Raw genomic sequence first — 20,198 nt, forward strand, 5'->3', positions numbered from 1 at the left:
TAGGATCAAGAACCCATTGCCATTGTTCTTCAGTTCTCAGTAGTCCTCATTGTCCGTTATGTTTAGCGAGACCGGTTTTGTCCCATGCTTTTTCAGACCCCGGCCAGCTGGCCTTGGTGAGTTCCCGATAGAACTTCCCCTTTGCCTCAGTGTGTGGGTGCACCCCTCGCGGTCCTGAGTTCCTTGCTCGTGCTCACTCTCCTTCTGCTCCTCCTTTGGATCGTGAGACCTCAGTCTAGTGCTCCAATGTTGGTCTCTGTCTCTCTCTTCTTTCATCGCCTGATGAAGGTTAATATTCAGGAGGATGCTTATATGTTTTTCTTTGGGTTCACCTTCTTATTTAGCTTCTCTAGAATCACGAATTATAGTCTCAATGTTTTAATTTATTTTTTAATTTATATTTAGGTTTCAAATTCTGTGGGAATTTGAATGGCATTTTTAATAGTTCCTGTTAATTCTATTCCACTGAGAAAAATATTGAGATGATCTAAAATCATGTGCCAATTAGGCCACTTTCAAATGTGTGCATTTGAATACCCACAGAGAGAGAGAAGTGTTCCTTTCTTGATTATTCTACTAATAGGACCTTAAATTCAACCCAAAGTCATTTTATGCAAGACGACTACTAAATCCATCACATGTGAAAACAATATTCATATAATTTGAAGAAACAAAGTGATGAAGTCTTGCTGCATTAATAATTATTTTTTTAAAAAACACACAATAATTTTGAATTAAGAAATTTATAGTAAAAGTGCATGGCAATATTTATTCAATTATAATCCATCTTTTATAGGAAATCACAGATAAAATAGTAGTATAACAGAAAATATTATTTCTTTACACTGCATATTTAAATTACTCCCACCCATCATTGATTAAGTGTGGGTAGTTTTAACCTTATCTCTTTTTGATGTTTTAAATGTTAAATTACAACATATGTTTGATTTTAGGCCCATGGGCAAAACATTTCTTCAGTTATTTCCTGTGTTATTTGCTGTTTAAGCTAACATGTAACAATCTTTGTGCAAAATTTTTAATTAAGAGTATAGGCCAACTATATGTAATGTTTTCCCTTGTTGTCTAAAATACAAGGAATGCAGTAAAGTAAAATCTGTGCTCAAGGATTTCAAAGAATTTATAAAAACAATATGGTAATATTTTAGAATTTGAGAACACATAGAAAACATTTTTATTTATTTCATGAATCTCTCTTATACATCTTAATATACATATTATAAATAATTGAAATTATGTTAGGCATGGGATATTTAACTCAATACCAGAAAACTTAAAGGATATACACAATTTTTCATTCATTTTAAATTGCACTTTTATTATGTGTTTGTGATGCCATGGAGTAACCACATCTAGGTGCATGTGAATGGACCTGTATTTGGGCCTTCCATGGTGACATGTGGAGATTAGAAGACAATGTTCAAGATTAGCACTTTCCTCTTTCTATGTGGATTCAAACTCAGGTTCTAGGTTTGTTATTAGGAACCTGTACCCCCTAAGAAATCTTACTATCCAAAACTCTTAATTTTTAAATATTAAATTATCTCCAATATTTTAGAAAAATATTAAAAATGAATAGAAAAACTAGGTAGAAACCATGTCATATTAAAGAATTGAGTCAATGAAATGAGCTTCAAAGGAAAACACTGTTCTAATATTCAACAAAGAAACTTCCATTATATGGGGCTCTCTGTATGTTACATTTTCAGGTCCACACCAATTCTCATAACATAAGACAAGTCACACAATATTTCTCACATTAAAGAGGTGACACTGACTGACAGTACGTAACACTTAGCCTTGTAAGTAACCAATAGGTTTAGGGTTCTCAGGGTTCCCAGACAAAATACCAACAGCTACTTGGCTGAACTTTCAGCCGATATTATAAACTGAGGCTGGGACTACATGCAAAAAGTCAACTGCTGAGGAGGTTATGTCTATTAAAGGTACCTCAAGCTCAAACATTGGGTCAAAAATAAACACCTGAGGAAGTGACGTTATGTATTTGTCTCTAGGGGGAACCAGATATTTGTTTCCGTGGGCAACCAGGTTACTTTGAATTTGTTCTGAAATCTAAACTTAGAAGTCTTTGTGACACTACTACTTTTCTTTGTCCGTCTGAATAATGAAAATTATTTTAGTGCCATTTCTATTAAAGGAAATTAAACAATTAAGCATAAATTATCTTCCTGATTATCCAGTTATATGTGTGCTCAAAAGATGGAATATATATATATATATATATCATATATAGATATATGATAAATACACAAACAATGGGAAAATACACATAGCTTATATTAGGGAAGGAATGCAGTTCTTAGGGAAAAAATAAAATAACACATGAGAGAAGTTACAGACAGAAACAACTGACCAGCAACTCCATGGCTTTTACAGGGTGGGTTAACCTGCTCAACACTCTTTGTCATCTGCTGTATACTTCCATGACTGCTCTCAGCAATGAATGATATCTAAAAAAAAATCCTTATTTTCTTATATAATGGCAGCAATTATTTTTGAAGCTCTTAAGCACACATGGAGTACAGAAGTACCAGAAGAGATGTACTGCAATGTTACAAATACTGGATCTTCAGTATGGCATAAAATAAGAAAAAAAATGATTGAAGGTAAAAGAAAAGTACATTGAATGTAAACCATTTCCTACCTGTAATGCCATAATTTAACTAGCCAGAAAATATTACTGAGCAATAAAGCAATTTTTGTTCAATTTGAAATAGTATGTATGGAAAATTAAATTTACCACCTGCATATCAAAGATCATCATAATAGTTTTAAATTTAAAAATAAGCAAAGAACACTCAGCTGTGGAATCCTAACATGATTTTTGTACTAATCTAAACTTACTAAAATAAATTTTATTTCAATAGCATTTCAACTGAGAATTCAACAATAATAAATTAATTTTAAACATGCTTCCTAAATTTACCTTCAGTAAAAAGACAGATTGGTATGATTTCTAAATTTTACCTTTATTTAGAATATATTTTTAACATAATGATGAGAGCCATTAAAATGTAAAAGTTCACCATTCTAGGGCAGCAAATAGCATGTCTCACACACAGTGTCTCTGTCAAATGTTGCTGTTATTAGCCTACAATTGTAGATTTACATTAAGACAGGACACCAGAATTTTGGCTAATCAAAATAGTAATTTTTAAAGAACCAATGGCACCTATATGGTGTGGGATTCCCCTCTGTATGTTGTGAATGCATGGTTAATAAAGAACTGTCCTGGCCTGTGATAGGGCAAAAAAAATAGAGCTAGGTGGGAAAAACTAAACTGAATGCTGGAAGAAAGGAGGCAGAGTCAGGAAGAAGCCATGGAGACACTGCTGTAGACAGACATGCTGAAACTTTGCTGGTAGACCACAACATTGTGGTGATGCACAGATTAATTGAAATTGGTTAAATTACGATTTAAGAGTTAGCCAATAAGAAGGTAGACCTAATAGGCCAAGGAGTGATTTAAATAATATAGTTTCTGTGTGATTATTTTGGGGCTGAGCAGCCAGAAACTAAAAAGTAGACTCTTTCCCTACAATAAACTGGCACCAATGTGGTTGATGAAAGTCCACTTAAAGTCTGTGAAGGCTTGAAATGAAATTATAGACACAAAAATACAGAGTTTAAAACAGCTTCTTGCCGTTTGCTGGTGGCATGCTGTAGGTCCTTCAATAGAGGTTTTCCTGATTCAGAGGTAGTAGAAAAAAAGCCACATTGTTTTGAAATGCCAAGATTCTGGGCAATGCTGCCAATGTGACTACTGGCTCATTCAAGAGACAGAGCATGTAAATGGGGTTTGTAAGTAGCCTGTTACAAACTGCTTAATGGTATGACATAGACCCACTGCATTTCTGTAAATGGGGCAATGTACATGGCTCTCAGAGGTAGTGAAATTCTCTGCCATGTTGGGCTGCTTGGGGCAAGCAAACAGTGCCATATTTCCCTTATCAATAGTGCAGCTTAAGTTTTTAAGAAGTGCTTAGCATTTTAAGAAGCACTCTTGGACAGTAAAGAATTACAGATGCAAAATAAGACAGATTCAGACACAAAAGAACTCTAAATGGGACACAGTGTTGGATAAATCTACAGAGGCTTGGGGGAGAGAAGAAAAATAAAAGAGTTGTAAAAGAAGCAAATGGTTTAAAAAACATAAAAAAGTCCTTAAAGAGGCAGAATCCAGAGAGTCTAGATTAAGGAAATAAAGAATAATAAGCCATGTAAAGATGGACTACACAGAGTCTGGATTATGCATACTATTGTGTTTTCTTTGAAATTTTTCACTACAGAGAGAAATGTTTGATTCTGGGGACTGCTAAACTAAGCCAACATATGTATTTTAAAGATATCTTGAATTCAAAATATGGGTTTAATGATTTGTTGCTTTGGAAAAGAGATTCTTCTTTTTGTTTCCACACAGGATGAGAACCTGTGGAATCCTTCCAGACTAATGTGGTTTGACAGACCAAACCCCTCTAAAGGGTGCTTTGAACACTCCTCAAAAAATTACTTCCCCTAATAAACAACAGGAAACACTTTGGAGAAGAACTATGCCTACATTCCTACATATTGTCTATAAATGTTTCTTTACATTTAAAGGGGGATAAGCTATAGAGATTTGCATTGGTATAGATCTAGGTTTATTGATACAAATTTATGGTCAATTTTGTTATACTAATGTATATATATTTCTACTCTTCATAAAGGATTGTGTCTATACAGCTCATTTAAAAATATAATCTATAATTAAGAAATATAGGTTGATGGATAATCATCTGTAATAATCAAGCTTGTAGACATGTTAGTTAGATTTTCTACATATATAGAGACATATTTCAGATGGATAGGCAGTCTTCAAATCTTACAGAGACCTTCAGAATATGGTATTTAAAATGTTTAAGAATTTAGAACATTTCATAACAATGAGACACATCTGCTCCTGGCAACACCAATTGCTTCGAGCAGAAGATGGACATTGAAGAGGCTCCTTATGGAGTTTGTTTGCCATTTGGGCAAGAAACTGCTCGTGCCTGGACTGCTTAACAAGACATGCAGAACCTACAGAGAAGTGGCTGCTGAACTTGCCTAAAGGTGAGATGGTCCTGTAGGTTTTCTGCTTCATGAAAAAGTGTGCCAGACATTCTAGAGGACACAGAAGAAAGTAACTGACAAACTGCTAATATAGACAGAAATATCTTTGAAATTTCCTGCTTCATGGAAAACTCTGACAGGTACTATGGGCCTGGAGGCAGAAGATGGATGCCCCAATGATACAGAAGAACTCTGGGTGAATGTCCAGGCAGTGAGATGTCTCTGTCAATTCTAGAGTTTTGCAAATTGCTTACTTCCTGGTAACTTAGGTAATATTGTATCCTTCCGGAGACTTTAATGGAGTTGAAGAATTTATAGTTGTATTTATAGTTTTTCTTAGATATGATAAAATATAAAGCTTATATAAATATTATAACTGTAATTGTTGATTGATACCTGTTTTGTTATATGTAATTTTACTATATTTTAGAGAGAACATTCCTTTTTGTTTAAACAGAAAAGTGGAGGTGATGTGGGATTTCCGTCTTATGTTGTGAATACCATTGGTTAATACAGAATTTTCTTAGCCTGTGATAGAGCAGACAAGGAGAGCTATTTGAGGAAAGCTAAACTGAATGCTGGGAGAACTGAGGGAGTGTCAGGAAGAAGCCATGGAGCCACTGCCAGAGACAGACTTTACTGGTGGGCCACAACCGCCTGGTGATGCACAGATTAATGGAAGTGGGTTAAATTAAGATGTAAGAATATAGCCAGGCTTTGTGGGAGCCTAGGTAGTTTGGATGCTCACCTTACTAAACCTGGATGGAGGTGGGTGGTCCTTGGACCTCCCACAGGGCAGGGAAACCTGCTTGTTCTTTGGGCTGAGGAGGGAGGAAGACTTGATTCGGGGGGGGGGATGGGAGGTGGTGGCGGGGAAGAGGCAGAAATCTTTAATAATTAAATTAATTAATTAATTAATAAAAAAGAAGAAAAAAAAATAAAAACATAATTCCATTGGAAAAAAAATAAAAAAAAAGAATATAGCCAGTAAGAAGCTAGACCTAATGGACCAAGCAGTGATTTAAATAATATAGTTTCTCTGTGATTATTCTGGGGCTGAGCAACTGGAAACAAACAAGAAGACTCTCTCCTTACAACACTTATAAGTTTTATAAATATCAATCCAAAACCCATTAAAAATACAATCCATGTTTTTGTATGAAAGGTAAATACTTCAAGTATTAAAAATTTCTGCTTCACACTTGCTTAGTTTCTTCCCTTCTTCATGTATTTTACTGTGAGATATTGAGGGATTTTCTTCTTGTATATCAATTTAAATTATATTTCCAAAAGTCTTCTTTCTCAAATGACTTTCTAAATGACTAGCTTATTTAGACAAGGTGAATAAACACTATATTTAAAATAATTAAATTATTTATAAATATTAACTTATTCAAAATAATTTATTTGTTAAATAAGAAAACTTCCTAATTACACTTTCTTTGGTAAAACTTGGTTAATAGTGTGGTCCATAAAGTGATCTGATTTGTTCTCTTCTTCTTCTTCTTCTTCTTCTTCTTCTTCTTCTTCTTCTTCTTCTTCTTCTTCTTCTTCTTCTTCTTCTTCTTCTTCTTCCTCTTCTTCTTCTTTTGGTTTTTGGAGACAAGATTTCTTTGTAGCTTTGAGGCCTGTCCTGGACCTAACTCTTGTAGATCAGGCTGGCCTCAAACTCACAGAGAACTGCCTACCTCTGCCTCCCAAGTGCTTGGATTAAAGGCGTGCACTACCATTGCCCAACTGGTTCTTTTCTTCTTTAGACAGTAACAAAGGGAGGAAATTTTTCCTATGTATCTAGTTTCTTTAAAAGAAAGTAAATGAACAAGTGTGTGCTTGCTCATGTCTCCCAAATAATCAGAATTACTCTAAAAACTCAGAAGTCCAATTTTGTAAATATTCCACTTTCGGCATTGTCTTAAGCTCAGTGAGTGTGGTCATTATCTAAGACTTTGGGTATGGTCTAAGAATAATTTGGATGGTACTCAATTGCTTACTCTGATTAAAGCTCTCAAAAATCTTGAATATTCTCTATAAAGAAGTAGCTGGACTCTATGCTATGTTAAAAACTCATCCATTATCTCAGCATTTGTGAGACTGAGAAGGAATGATCGTGAATTTGAGGACACCTTGAGCTGTGTAGGTAGTTCCCTCCCCAATTCTTTGTAATAGTTATATTTTCCTTTCTTGTAATAAAAAAAAATATCGTGGCATAAACAAATTTAAAAAAATAGGATGTTTATTTTTCTTTTAGGCTGTGGTCCACCATGATGGTAGAAGATTGAGGCGGTTGATCATTTCAAATAAACAGGAATCAGGGAGTAATGCCTGCTAGTACTCTTTGTCTAAATCTCAGGTACCTACTCATGGGACAATGCCCCCTGCCAGACTTAAGGTGGGTTTTCCCATATTAATGAGACCAATACTCACAGTTTTTCTCATAGACTAACTTATCCTTCACAGGAATATTCAGTAGTTTCTCTAATATTACCTAGATTTTATCAGTTTGACAATTAAGTATCCCTTGTCAACTTGAAATTCTAGCATGTCATATTTAAGTCATTACTTTCTATCTTAATAGACTCATGGTTATTTCATAGTACAAAATACATTCAGTCCAACATCCAAAGTTCCCATAATCTTTTAAAGTTCCAAGATAGTTTCAAGATCAAAAGTCCAAGTTGCTTTTCAGACTAAAGGCAATATCTAAAAAGTGAGTTCCTATATAAAAAATAGTAATATTAATAATAAAGTAATAATAGTAGTAATAATAATGTTACATAGTTCCAATATTAAGTGGCATAATCATAAAAAATTCATTTAAGAAAGAAGGAATGGGAGTATAACAAGGAAAGTGCAAATCATAACAATAATTATTCTCAACAGGGAAAATGCTAAATCCTGAGAATCCATGTAAGACATGTAGTACTTGATATAGACTAATATATAATCTAGACAGATTGGATATTCACACCTGCACATCACAGATGCTCATAGCACACATATTCTCTCTCTGCATGAATTCACTTTATGCGTGTAGTGTTTCTGGCCTTTTTAATATCCTGGGGTCTCTGTTATAACATTCTTCACTTCTCAGATTCGCTATGTTCTTTTTAAATGGTCCGTGACCCTCTAAATCATGAATATTTCATGCCTGAGAAAGCAGTACTGCATGATCAATACTGTCAGTTTGGGATGCATAATAGGCTGTACACTTCTTATTAATCTTTGAGTAATCCTTCTTTAAGAAGTTGCTTTCCATAAAGCAAGTACCCTTTTGGTATTCACAATTTGGGCTCTTCCCATTCAAATGAACTTGTGTATTCACAAATTGTAGCCTTAGTTGAAAGAGTTATTGTCCTCAGGACATCTTTCCTGCTACTCTATGTAAAATAGGAGGTCCACTTGTAAAAGTTACAAAGTCTTTTTAAGTGAAAAAGTGAAAAGTCTCTTGGCTGAAACATTTGTTTTCTAGAAACTCAACATGTGTTTTCTATTTTTCCCTTTTGTTGCACTTTTCCCTTTAACACTGGATAAGAGCGTTGAGTAATAAATAACAATGGCACAGAATAAATTCTTTGCTGCCTTGATATTTTCTCAGAAAAAAAGTTATTTTTTTACTTTAAATTTAAACTTACTGATTTTCTCAGAACTTGGGGGCATGCCCATAAATGATTTGGCATTGACAGGGCATTGAAAAAATAAGAAGTTCTCAGAGAAAAGAGGGAAAGCAGCTAAATTTTTTGCCAGATTTTTAATAGTAGCCATTTGATTAAGTAGTCATTAAACCATTTATTTCTAGAGTTCTTTTTCAGCTGACATTCCTATAATCCATAAATATCTTGACATTCTGCTTTCCTATGCCCCATTAAAATAGCCCATTAAGCTTTGTTTTCAACATTCTGTGACATTTCTAGCCTGAATTTCCCAACTCTTCTGCCTGTCTCCCACTTCATGTGAGGAATCTGCTGTACTGACTTTTCTCCTCCTTACTGAAAGAAAACAACTTACAAAAACAATTCAAGAAAGAACAGTTTACTCACAGTTTGAAAGTGCATTCTATCATGGGAGAAAGTTTTAGAGGCAAGGATTGGGATGGCTGCTCAAATTTTTCCTTAATCAGGAGGTAGATTAATATCAGAGATAGAGTTGGTACTAAGCTCATTTTCTGCTTTATATACTCCAGAATTCCAAACACATTGAATATTTTACCCACAGTTGGGGAGGACTTACCTTACTCGATGAACTGGTTTGCAAATTTCCTCATGTGTCAAAAAACTTTTCTCTAAAGTGATTCAATATGCAGTCTAGTTGATCATTGATACAAGTAATCACACTTTCCTCAAGACAGAAAATAAAAGAACACCATTATCACAAGCTAAAAATATTAATAGTTGAGCGCTAATGAATTGTTTTTTTTTTCTTTAGTTAGAGTTGTAAAAGCAGAACCTTCTTGCAGTAGTAATAATTCAAAGACTTCAATATAAGAAATAATGTGATATTTTTAGGGAACTAGAATTAGTATATTTACCTGGAGAAAATGTGGGAGGTATTGTAGATTATGGTACAAGGGGCAGGAGCTGAAGGAAAGGCTGCTCATGCACCCTTCAGTGGTTTACACTTAATTAACAGGTACATATGCGATCTTTGACACACAGAAACAATAGAAGGGAAATATTAAATATTATAAGGTGCTTTACTTGCAGCTTCAACAGAATAGGTTGAGGACAAACATTGAAAATCTTTGCTGCTTTCATCTGACCAGTTTACTTAATGTAATGATTCCAAATCATTGCAAACACATATTTCTTTTGTTCTTTCATTCTCTATTTTTATAAGGATTTTTTTTTATTTTTAAAACAATCTCTTTTATATACCTATCCTAGTTCCCTCTCCCTCCAACCTCCCACTCCTCCCATCTTGTTCTTCCCCTTCCCCTATCCACTCCTATGAGAGAATGAGGCCTCCCACAGGGGATTCAACAAAATCTGTCACATCACTTGAGGCAGGAACAAGAACCTCTCACCCCTCCCCATATCTAAGCTTAGCAAAGTATCCCTCCTTAGGGTGTGTACGCCAAAAAGCCAATTTGTGTGCTAATAATAAATACTAGTTCACACTGCTACTAGTCCTACCAATATCCCATGCCACACAACTGTCCCCCTCATTCAGAGGCCTAGTTCAATCTTATGCTGTTTCCTGGGATGTTAGTCCTGGTTCAGTCAGCTTCCACTAGCTCAGGTCAGCTGTTTCTGTGGGTATCTCCATCATGGTCTTGAACCCTTTGCTAGTATTGTCTCTCCTCTCTCTCTCTCTATGACTGGACTCTAGGAGTTTGGCTCAGGGCTTAGCTGTGAATATTTGCATCTGCTTCCATCAGTTACTGGATGAAGATTCTGTGATGACAATTAAGGTAGTCACCAATCTGATTACAGGGTAAGGGCAGTTTAGGAACCCTCTCTACTATTGCTTAGATTCTTAGCTGGGATCATCTTTGTGGTTTCCTGGGAGTTTCCCTAGTGGCTGATTTCTCATTAACCCCACAATGGCTTCCTCTTTCAAGGTATCACTGTCTTTGCTCTTCCCCACTGTCCTTTACCCAACTCAATTTTATCAATCCCGCATGTTCTCCTCCCTGCTCCACTTTTCCCCTCCCCACTTCTCTATCACCCTCCCCCATCCTCCACATGCTGCCAATTTACTAAGGAGATCTCTTCTACTTCCCTTTCCTGGGGGAATTCAAGTATATCTCTCTTAGGGTTCACCTTCCCTGTCTTCTCTGACATTGTAGATTTTAGGCCAGGTATCTTTTGCTTTATGTCTAATATCCACTTATGAGTGAGTTCATACTGTGTTTATCTTTCTGTGTCTGGATTACCTCACTCAGCATGTTTTTTTTTCTAGTTTCATCCATTTCCCTGAAAATTTCAAGAAGTCATTATTTTTTACTACTGTGCAGTACTTCACTGTGTAAACGTAGCACATTTTCTTCATAAAAGCATCTAGGCTGTTTCCACGTTCTAGGTATTATGATGAATAATGCTGTTGTGAATATAGTTGAGCAAATGTCCTTGCAGTATAGGTCTACATCTTTGGGTTATATGCCCAAGAGTGGTATTTTTGGGTCTTGGGGTTGAATAATACCCAATACTTTAAGAAACCACCCTACTGATTTCAAAAGTGGATGTACAAGTTTGCACACCCACCTAAGAGTGTTCACCTTACTCTGTATATTTTCCAGGTAAGCTATCATTAGTGTTTTTTATTTTAGATATTCTGACTGGCTTAAGGTGATATCTCAGAGTCATTTTGACTTGCATTTTCCTTGGTATTTGCCCAAAAATAAGCATACGGATTAATGGGATTGTATCAAAGACACTGATATTAATCCACAACCTATGAACAGCTGAATTTTGACAAAGAAGCTAAAACTATACAATTGAAAAAAGAGACCATCTTTAAAAAATGGTGCTAGGATAACAGAATTTTGATATGTAGAAGAATGCAAATAGATCCATATCTATCCTCATTCACAAACCTCAAGTCCAAAATGGATGGAAGAGCCCAAAATAAATCTAGCTACACTGAGCCTCATAGAAGAGAAAGTGGGAAGTATTGTAAATTTTATCTGGAATTCATTTGTATGATAACCTGAATATATGCTTCTCTGTTTTATAGTATAATTGAACTTTAGATCCATTTCATTAACAAAGTTTATTCCAACTTAGTTTGTTATTATATATCTAAACATTTGCGTACTTTTGATTAAAATGGAGTGAACTCAGGAACAAGGAGACACAGGAAAGTAGTCTCCTTAATAATCATAAGATAATTGTAAAATGATACCTTCAATTATTCAGTGATTGCATGAATGTCTTTAGAGAAGATGCTTAAGAGGTCAGAAGTACAGCATCCATTAGGCTCAGTGTGTATTTAAGCAGTTGTGCATTTTCCAAAATTTACGCACAGCTTCTGTAAATTATGAATAGTTTGATTATATAGTAAAAATACAAAAAATGATAATAAAGCAACAGTGGTAGACATTTAGAGCAATGTATGCACTAATCTGTGACTACTAATGAACACTCTCATGATGCTATTCATAAATAGTCAGATAGGGATTTTAAATTCACATAGAGTCAAGATAAGGATTATCCCAGTAAAAACTGTATTTTTCACTAAACCTAGAGTACATTTCTATGCCTTAAATTACAATGTAGGAACTTCAGTCTCTTATATATGTCCTTAGAGATATGATGATTCTTCTTTAACGTAATTCAGTTTTTAGTATGAAACTTCAGTTGAGGTTAAATATGGAACTTTTCTCTTATAAAATGTATTATCATAGAGTTATATTGAAGTAAAAATTGTGGATTTTCAAACTGAATTTCCTCTGAAGACTAACTGCTTCTAGTCTTTGTCTCACAAATGGCCTATCACACTGTCCAGAGAATAGACTCATGCTGTATCAGGACAATGTTGCTATTCTATCTACATAATATCCTCATATCCACATCTGGAAAGAAGAGAATGAAATCAAAATTATAGAGCGTAACTGTATAATTTTTGGTGATTCTGTTGTCTTCTTTCCTCTGTGGTTAAGAAAAGAGGTAGAATGTGTGCTGTTCTTTCAACTTTTAGTTTATCTGTACAGAACTGTCATTTCTAGTTTACGTTCCTGTGTACAAATGTGTCTGTTGCCTATTACTTACTCCCAAAGGCAAGTGTATATTTCACTACTTCTTAAATTCTTTCTCAGAATGCACGGAGAATACAGTGTAATTTCAGGTATATTGTTTTCACATTTAATTTTTCCTTCATGGAGCTTATTTAATTAGTTAAGTTGTTGAAGAAGTACTTTTTTCATGTTGCTCTAAAGGTAGTTCTTTATTTTTGGCTATGAAATGGAGTAAGTCTGGAGTTTTTATGAGAACAAGATATGATAAAATAATACAAACCCTCTGATTGGATGTATTGTTGGATTTCAAACATTGCAAGGATCTAAGCATATATAAACACAGATGCAACATCAGCTCCATCAATAAGGAATAAGCATTTTTTAATGAAAGTTGATATTAATCTAGTGGCTAATATATAGAACACTTGATAAAAAACATTAAGACTCTTCCCTAGGTGTTTTCTCCTTTGGTTTTAATAGTTGCTACCATGGTCATTTCAGTGTGTGTGTGTGTGAGTGTGTGTGTATGAGAGAGAGAGAGAAAGACAGACAGACAGACAGACAGACAGAGAGAAATATTTTCCAATGAGTAAGTAGTGAAATTTATAAGACAAATGTATCATAAAATGCAAATGTTTTCTTACATTCTGTCTTTTGAGATGACATGTTGATTTATAAATTAGTTTTGCTGGCCAATTCCAATAGAGCCATTTTAGAAATAAATTCCACAGGATTTAGTCATTTTATGATATACACAAATGTCAGATGAAATATTTTAAAGCAACCCAAATGGTTAATATATAGATATTTTTGTTTTTTCTTTAGGACTGTATTATATAAGCTAATTATGTACTTAGGAATGTGCTTTATTTGTCTGCTTGTTATATGCAAGTAAATATTTTTGGATCATAAGAAAAGGTTTGAAGCTCAAGAACATAAAGCAAGATAGACATTTAAAGGGACAAATTGTGTCCATAAATGCCATAAATTTACAGTGTTGTTGAATATTCTGGAAAACTTAATGTATGCTAAGGATATAAGGATGTTATACATTGCTTGTTAAAACAACAACAACAACAAACAGCTTACAGGTCAGAGAAAAACTCAGAGAGGCAAATTATTTTATTCTTCTATCATAATGGAGCCATTTTAGTGATTTTACTGCTTGTCTTAGGTGAGCTCTAAAATTCAGCAGCATCCACCTGAGTTGAAGAGTGTTAGTTCTACCTCTGTAGAGCAGGGTAGTGGCTGAGAAGAAGACAAGAGAGCCTGAGCTTCTCATTACATAGCCATTATACTTGATTTGTGTCAGGAATACTAAGAACAGACACTATCAAGTCTCTTGACATTCACATTGTTGTTCTTAAAAAATAAGTGTGTGTGTGGGGTCGCCCTGGGCTCACGGAGCAGCAGCGAGCTCAGGCGGATGCCAGCGGGGCGGGCGGGTGCCTTGCGAGTTCCCATCAGCTGGGAGCCATGCAGTGGAATTCCCAATGCAGGGGGCGCATGTGAGCAGACCCATAGACACAAAGGTAGCCATAAAACATTTATTGAGGGAGTGACGGAGAGGGGGAGAGAGAGAGAGAGGGAGGGAGGGAGGGAGGGAGGGAGGGAGGGAGGGAGAGAGAGAGAGAGAGAGAGAGAGAGAGAGAGAGAGAGAGAGAGAGAGAGAAGAAGAAGAAGAAGGAGGAGGAGGAGGAGGAGGAGGAGGAGGAGGAGGAGGAGGAGGAGGAGGAGAGAGGCAAAGCCCCGTGTGTCCGCCGGGAGAGAACAGAAGGAGAGTGAGAGTGATGGCACCGGAGGTCAGAGGTAAAAATAGGAGTGGGCGTGGCTTGGGCGGGACCGAAAGAATAACACACATCCCAAGAAATATTGCTTCATTCCCAGTATATTATTAAGGTCATAACTAAAAAAAGTCCAGATTCTTCAATTATATATTGGTTTTTGACATAATTATTTCCTTTCCTTTTCCAGTTTCTTCTTCCTCTCAGGTTCTTTATGTCCCCGCCCCTTCAGCTGTCATGAGCTGTTATATCTAAGTTGCATTTATATCTGACATGATTGTCTGCCTCACTACAGACTTATAAATGGAAACTTGTGACCATGAATTCATATTTTTGAAATCCTGGGAAAATAAATCCTTACTAACTGTGGTTTTGTCAAGTTTTTTCTTACAGTAGCAGTAAACTAACTCATACACCATTTTGTCTTTTGTTTATTTTGTTTTATAGAAAATAGATTGTTTTCATGCAACATACTCTGATTATTGTTCTCTTTCTGAAACTCTTCTTTTTGTCTCTGGAAACTAGAAGGTTTGTCCTCTACAGCATATATAAAGGAATATAACTCAGTTAGAAACTTGAATTTCAAATCCTGACATCAATACTACTAAAAAAATTCATATTTTTTAGAAAACATGAAATTTGTAGATACTTATTATCACAGCTGTAAAAGAATAATGATGAAGACATAGAGGAGCATTTTCAAGGGAATGAAAATCAACCAAAATAAAAAAAAAATTAAAGGAGACACACTCATTAATGTCTTTGTAGATTGATCCAGGCATTCTGTGGTTGGTTTAAACTGAAATATGATGCCAGTGGACCTTGGTGAAAAGGGGTATCTTTCAGTCTTTCTTGAGCTAATCAGAGAAATTTTAACATTAAGTTGATAGTGCTAATCATGTTTTTATATCTTGTGAGATTTTCTGTCTGTCTCTGTCTCTGTCTCTGTCTCTCTCTCTCTATCTCCCTTTCCTTCTTCCCCATCTTTCCCTTCTTTGCTTCCCCAGTCCTCTAGATATTCCTTCATGTTTTAATTTATTCTGATTATTTGTATGAATCTGTGGGAACACAGGTCCTAAGACAGCACCAAGACATGCCTGCCTATGAGTAAGATACACAAATTGTCCTTGGTGCATTTTCCAGGTATGGTTAAAAGGTGTCAAACATCATGATATGATAACTCTTGAGTAGTTAATTGGATAATAATGTAAAGCTTTTAAAACAAAAGCCAGTACATGTTAAACATGATAAAAATCAGTCTTTATTTCCTGTTTTTGAGAAAATATTCAATAAAACTTAAAGTAATTTAGAATTTGCTATATATCTGATTTGTTCTTGGCCTACCTTCTCTATCTCTTCCAGTTGATGGGTTTATACCAAACTGAGTAAAACATGATCTGAACAAGGATGACACCAAGAGACACATCCAAGAGTATGGGATAAAGTCTATCAGTCTCAACCTTATACAAAAATGAGCAGGAGTGAGAAATGTTGAAAATAGGGGAAATATTCTTCCCCATAGAAAAGTACAGTAATAGACTATCCAACACTATATGTTCATCCTTGAAAAGATACAAACAAGTATCATTATAACAAATTAACAGGTCATATTTAGGAATTCTATGTATATATCTATACATTCAATAAAAATTAATGAAAATGCATTTGTAAGAGCACTAAGGGTTTATATAGAATGGTCTAGAAAGAGGGAAGGGGTATAATGTAATTTATATTATAATATAAAAAACTTGTCTTTTTAATTTGAAATGTTTTCATCAGTTTACTATATTTTCTTAATCACTGTTCTATTGCTGTGAAGAACGATGGCAACCATGACAGCTCTTTTTAAGAAGCATGTAATTGGAAGCGTCCTTAGAGTCTAAGTCGGTTGGTTAGTCCATGATAAAAATGTTGGACTGGAGACAGAATGGTGCTGAGGTAGTATGTGAAAATTTTACACCTTTATCTCACAAACAACAGGCAGGGAGATTGAGAGAGAAAAGAGACCTGACAATGGCTTCTGTAAATTCAAAGTCCTCTCTTACTGACACGTTTTCTCAAATAAAGCCATACCTCATGATCTTTCTAATCCTTTTCAAACAGTTCTACCAACTGTGGATCAAATTTGCAAATATATTTTCCCATAAGGACCATTATAATTCAAACCATCACAGGTAGCACCTTTTATGTAAGTTCACATAACAATCTGAAACATTGACTTTAAATGAAAGATGAAATGGAGATTGTGTGCTTTGAATCTATTTGAAGTCTTTTAAATTGGGAATTATTATTTCCAATTAAATTGTTGATTAAAATGTATGTGGGAATCAGAATAAACATTTTAATATACTAGAAATTATATTTTTATATTAATAGCCTTTTCTTAATTTGCCAAAATAAGTTAATATATTAGGTTTTATGTTTCAGTAATTACTTGTAAGACTTTTATACCAACATCCTAGAGTAACACATATTCAATATTTACATACTGGAATAGTGTGTTTGAATAAAATGAGTGCTGATAATGCATATTCATGTGGTCCTAATAACCATACAAATAAAGTCATTTTAAATGATAAAATTATAATTCATATGACTATAAAAATTATTTACACAAACAGCTAGATTTTTAATTTGGGTGTGTGTGTGTCTGTACATGTGTTTAGCTTTTGAATAGTTTCTAAATTCTTAAACTTTATTTTGGTATATTTCTTAGAAGTTGTTTAACCATAGGCATTTTTGTTCATTTAGGAATCAATGTATCTCTACTGTATTCAAGAGTGTGGTCATCTACTGTAGGTATCTATGGTTAATATTTTATTATCATGTCTTAAGAATATTGTATATGTAATAAATAAATAAATATAAAAAAATTAAAAATCTCAGAGTTAAGCATATTAAAATGGGCATGAAAAAGCCAATCCTACCACAGAGAAGGATGTAACAGACACTTCTTATTCTCATCTTTATAAACCTCTGCGACAACATCAAGAGTATAATCAAAATACAACCGCAGTTTATTCCCTATATGTTCTTCTCATTATCTTCCTACCATGAAAAAATTCTTGTTCATAGCTTGGTGTAGGTTTCATGATTTAAAATAATCTTAAAAAATTCAACCATTTTCTAAAATTACTTGTAGTGCTCTCTCTCTCTCTCTCTCTCTCTCTCTCTCTCTCTCTCTCTCTTTCTCTCTCTCTCTCTCTCTCTCTCTCTCTCTCTCTCTCTCTCTCTCTCTCTCTCTCTTACACACACACACACACACACACACTACCCCTGGGCAAAATTAAGCAGATAGTATGGCTTTAATTAAAGACAATTGCTATAAATAGAGAAAAATCAGCTAGGATACATAAAAATACAGTCTGAGTTCAACTTTATTAACACAAAAATTTTCTTTTAACTGAGTTTGAAAAAGAGGAACCATGACTCATTGCTGTTTACTTATAGTCATTCTTGTTTCTTTATGAGAACAGATAGTTTTGCAGTATGAAAAGCCTTGATAGCTAGTTATCAAGTCCTCTATTGACTGCATGGGAGAATTTGTCTCATCTTGGTGGTTGCATTTCATTGTGTTTTCTTTTGAGTCATAGAAGGAGATAATCTTGGGTTGTGAAAAATGGTTAAAAGATTTTAAAATGGTTTAAATCTGGAAGAAAGATAGAAACAATTTAAGTGAAAGTATTTCCAAAGAAAATGTTCTTAGGAAAAATCAGTCAAAAGAAAACTGCTGAAATTTACCAAAACTGAAGAGAACATTATCGTTCTTGGTCATAACCCAAGAAACAATAAGAAATGCCTGGAGTACAGGTGTGCATAATAAATTGGTTGTGTTTGGCTTTTAGATTCTACTTGGGAAAGAGCTTACATATTACATGTTATATGCAGAATTTATTTGCAGTCATGCTTGAACGTGTTAAGCAGTCAATTTACTTGGAGTAAAATTATTTTTAAAGGAGAGTTGTACTACATACTATTTTGTTTATTGACATTTCTTATTTACAGACATTTATCTAGAAGTAAATATTTATTAAACATCAAATCAAGAAAAAAGAAGGAAACAAAAATTTTGTCTGATATAAAACAGATGCAGTGTGAGTGGAGCGTTTTTTTAAAGTTTATTTTGTAAATTATGTGTGTGTGTATGTCTATGGCATGTCTTGCATATTATGTGAATGTGTCTACAAGAAGACAATAGTAGATCACTTAAAACTGTGGTTATGTATGATTATGTGATCTCTGATGTGTGTGCTAGGAATTAAACTTGAACTTCTGGAAGAGCAGCAATTGCTTTTAACCACTGAGCCATCTCTCCAGTCCTTCACTGGAATATTTTTAAGAAAACAAACCAGATATATTTTATGACAATTCAATATTAAATATAAAATAAACACATATACACTTACACAAATTCAGTCATGATGGCACTATGGTATTATGCAGAAGAGAATTAACATCTTAACTTGCTTTGGCCAAAGGTAAAAGTTGTAAAATGAGACCACTGAGTGCAATACGAATGTGCTTGGCTATAGAATAGGAGCCAATGTGGACTGAATAGAAAAATACAGTGTAATTACTTTATTAAGCCTATTAAAAACATATATTGAAAATAGCAAGAAAAACTTGCTTGGCTCCATTGTTTTTATAGTTTTTTGAATGAATAGAACAAATGTTTGTTCTACATGGACATAAATAGGAGGGAAAATGTAGATGAAAAAGGTATGGTACTGATATTCCTTCCTTCTTTCTTCCTCCCTCCCTCCCTCCCTCCCTCCCTCCCTCCCTCCCTCCCTCCCTCCTTCCTTCCTTCCTTCTCTCCTTTTTCCTTCCTTCCTTTCTTTCATTTGTTCTTTTAAAGTGTGTTTATTAAAGCTTCATGTTGATGTGGTTTCCTTGTATATTTCACAGAGGCAATAGAGATGTTGTTCATGTCTGATAAACTTCTTTTATTTTATTTTATTTTTTGATTTTTCAAGATAGAGTTTCTCTGTAGCTCTGGATCCTGACTTGAAACTAGCTCTTATAGACCAGGCTGGCCTCAAATTCACAGAGATCCACCTGCCTCTGCCTCTCAAGTGCTGGGATTAAAGGCGTGCACCACCACCACCCTGCTAAGCTTCTTATTTAACAAAAATGATAGGAACTAATAAATGTGTAACTACTGCCTCTATCCTGTATTGATAACTTTTGTATTCATAGAAATTTAAGAAAAACCCTATGTATGCGATGTGTACAGGTGCTCTGGACATGATAATATACAATAAAAGATTATTCTGTTATCTGGGAGAAATCCTGTTTTTCTGCAGAAAGAAAAATGGTGGGGAACCTACATGGCCATGAGTTCATAGAATACTTATGTCTCTTAAAAATGGACTTTTGGAACTTTCTCTAAAACCCTTTACTTTCTAGCTCTCCCTATTCTTAAAAACATTATACATTTGTATTCAAACTTCTATAATAAAATAACAAAGGGTACAGTTTAAGCAATAAAAATCTATTTATTTTGCAATATAAACTTGGCGGTTCAAAGTCAAGGGAGCATTAATTGCTGTTGTCACCCTTCCTAGTTTTGAGATAACTCTGCTAAGTTTGCCTTAATATGGCAAAGTGGA

At 34.5% G+C, this 20,198-nt stretch overlaps 1 protein-coding gene across 2 annotated transcripts in view; it reads left to right on the forward strand.

Annotated features, from left to right (window-relative positions):
* Nucleotides 1-20,198, forward strand: part of Cdh7 (cadherin 7) — a 159,769-nt gene that overhangs the window by 72,999 nt on the left and 66,572 nt on the right. The gene's annotated exons all lie outside the window — the stretch shown is intronic.

Source organism: Chionomys nivalis, chromosome 5, assembly GCF_950005125.1.
Source record: "Chionomys nivalis chromosome 5, mChiNiv1.1, whole genome shotgun sequence".
Classification (NCBI taxonomy): Eukaryota; Metazoa; Chordata; class Mammalia; order Rodentia; family Cricetidae; genus Chionomys; species Chionomys nivalis.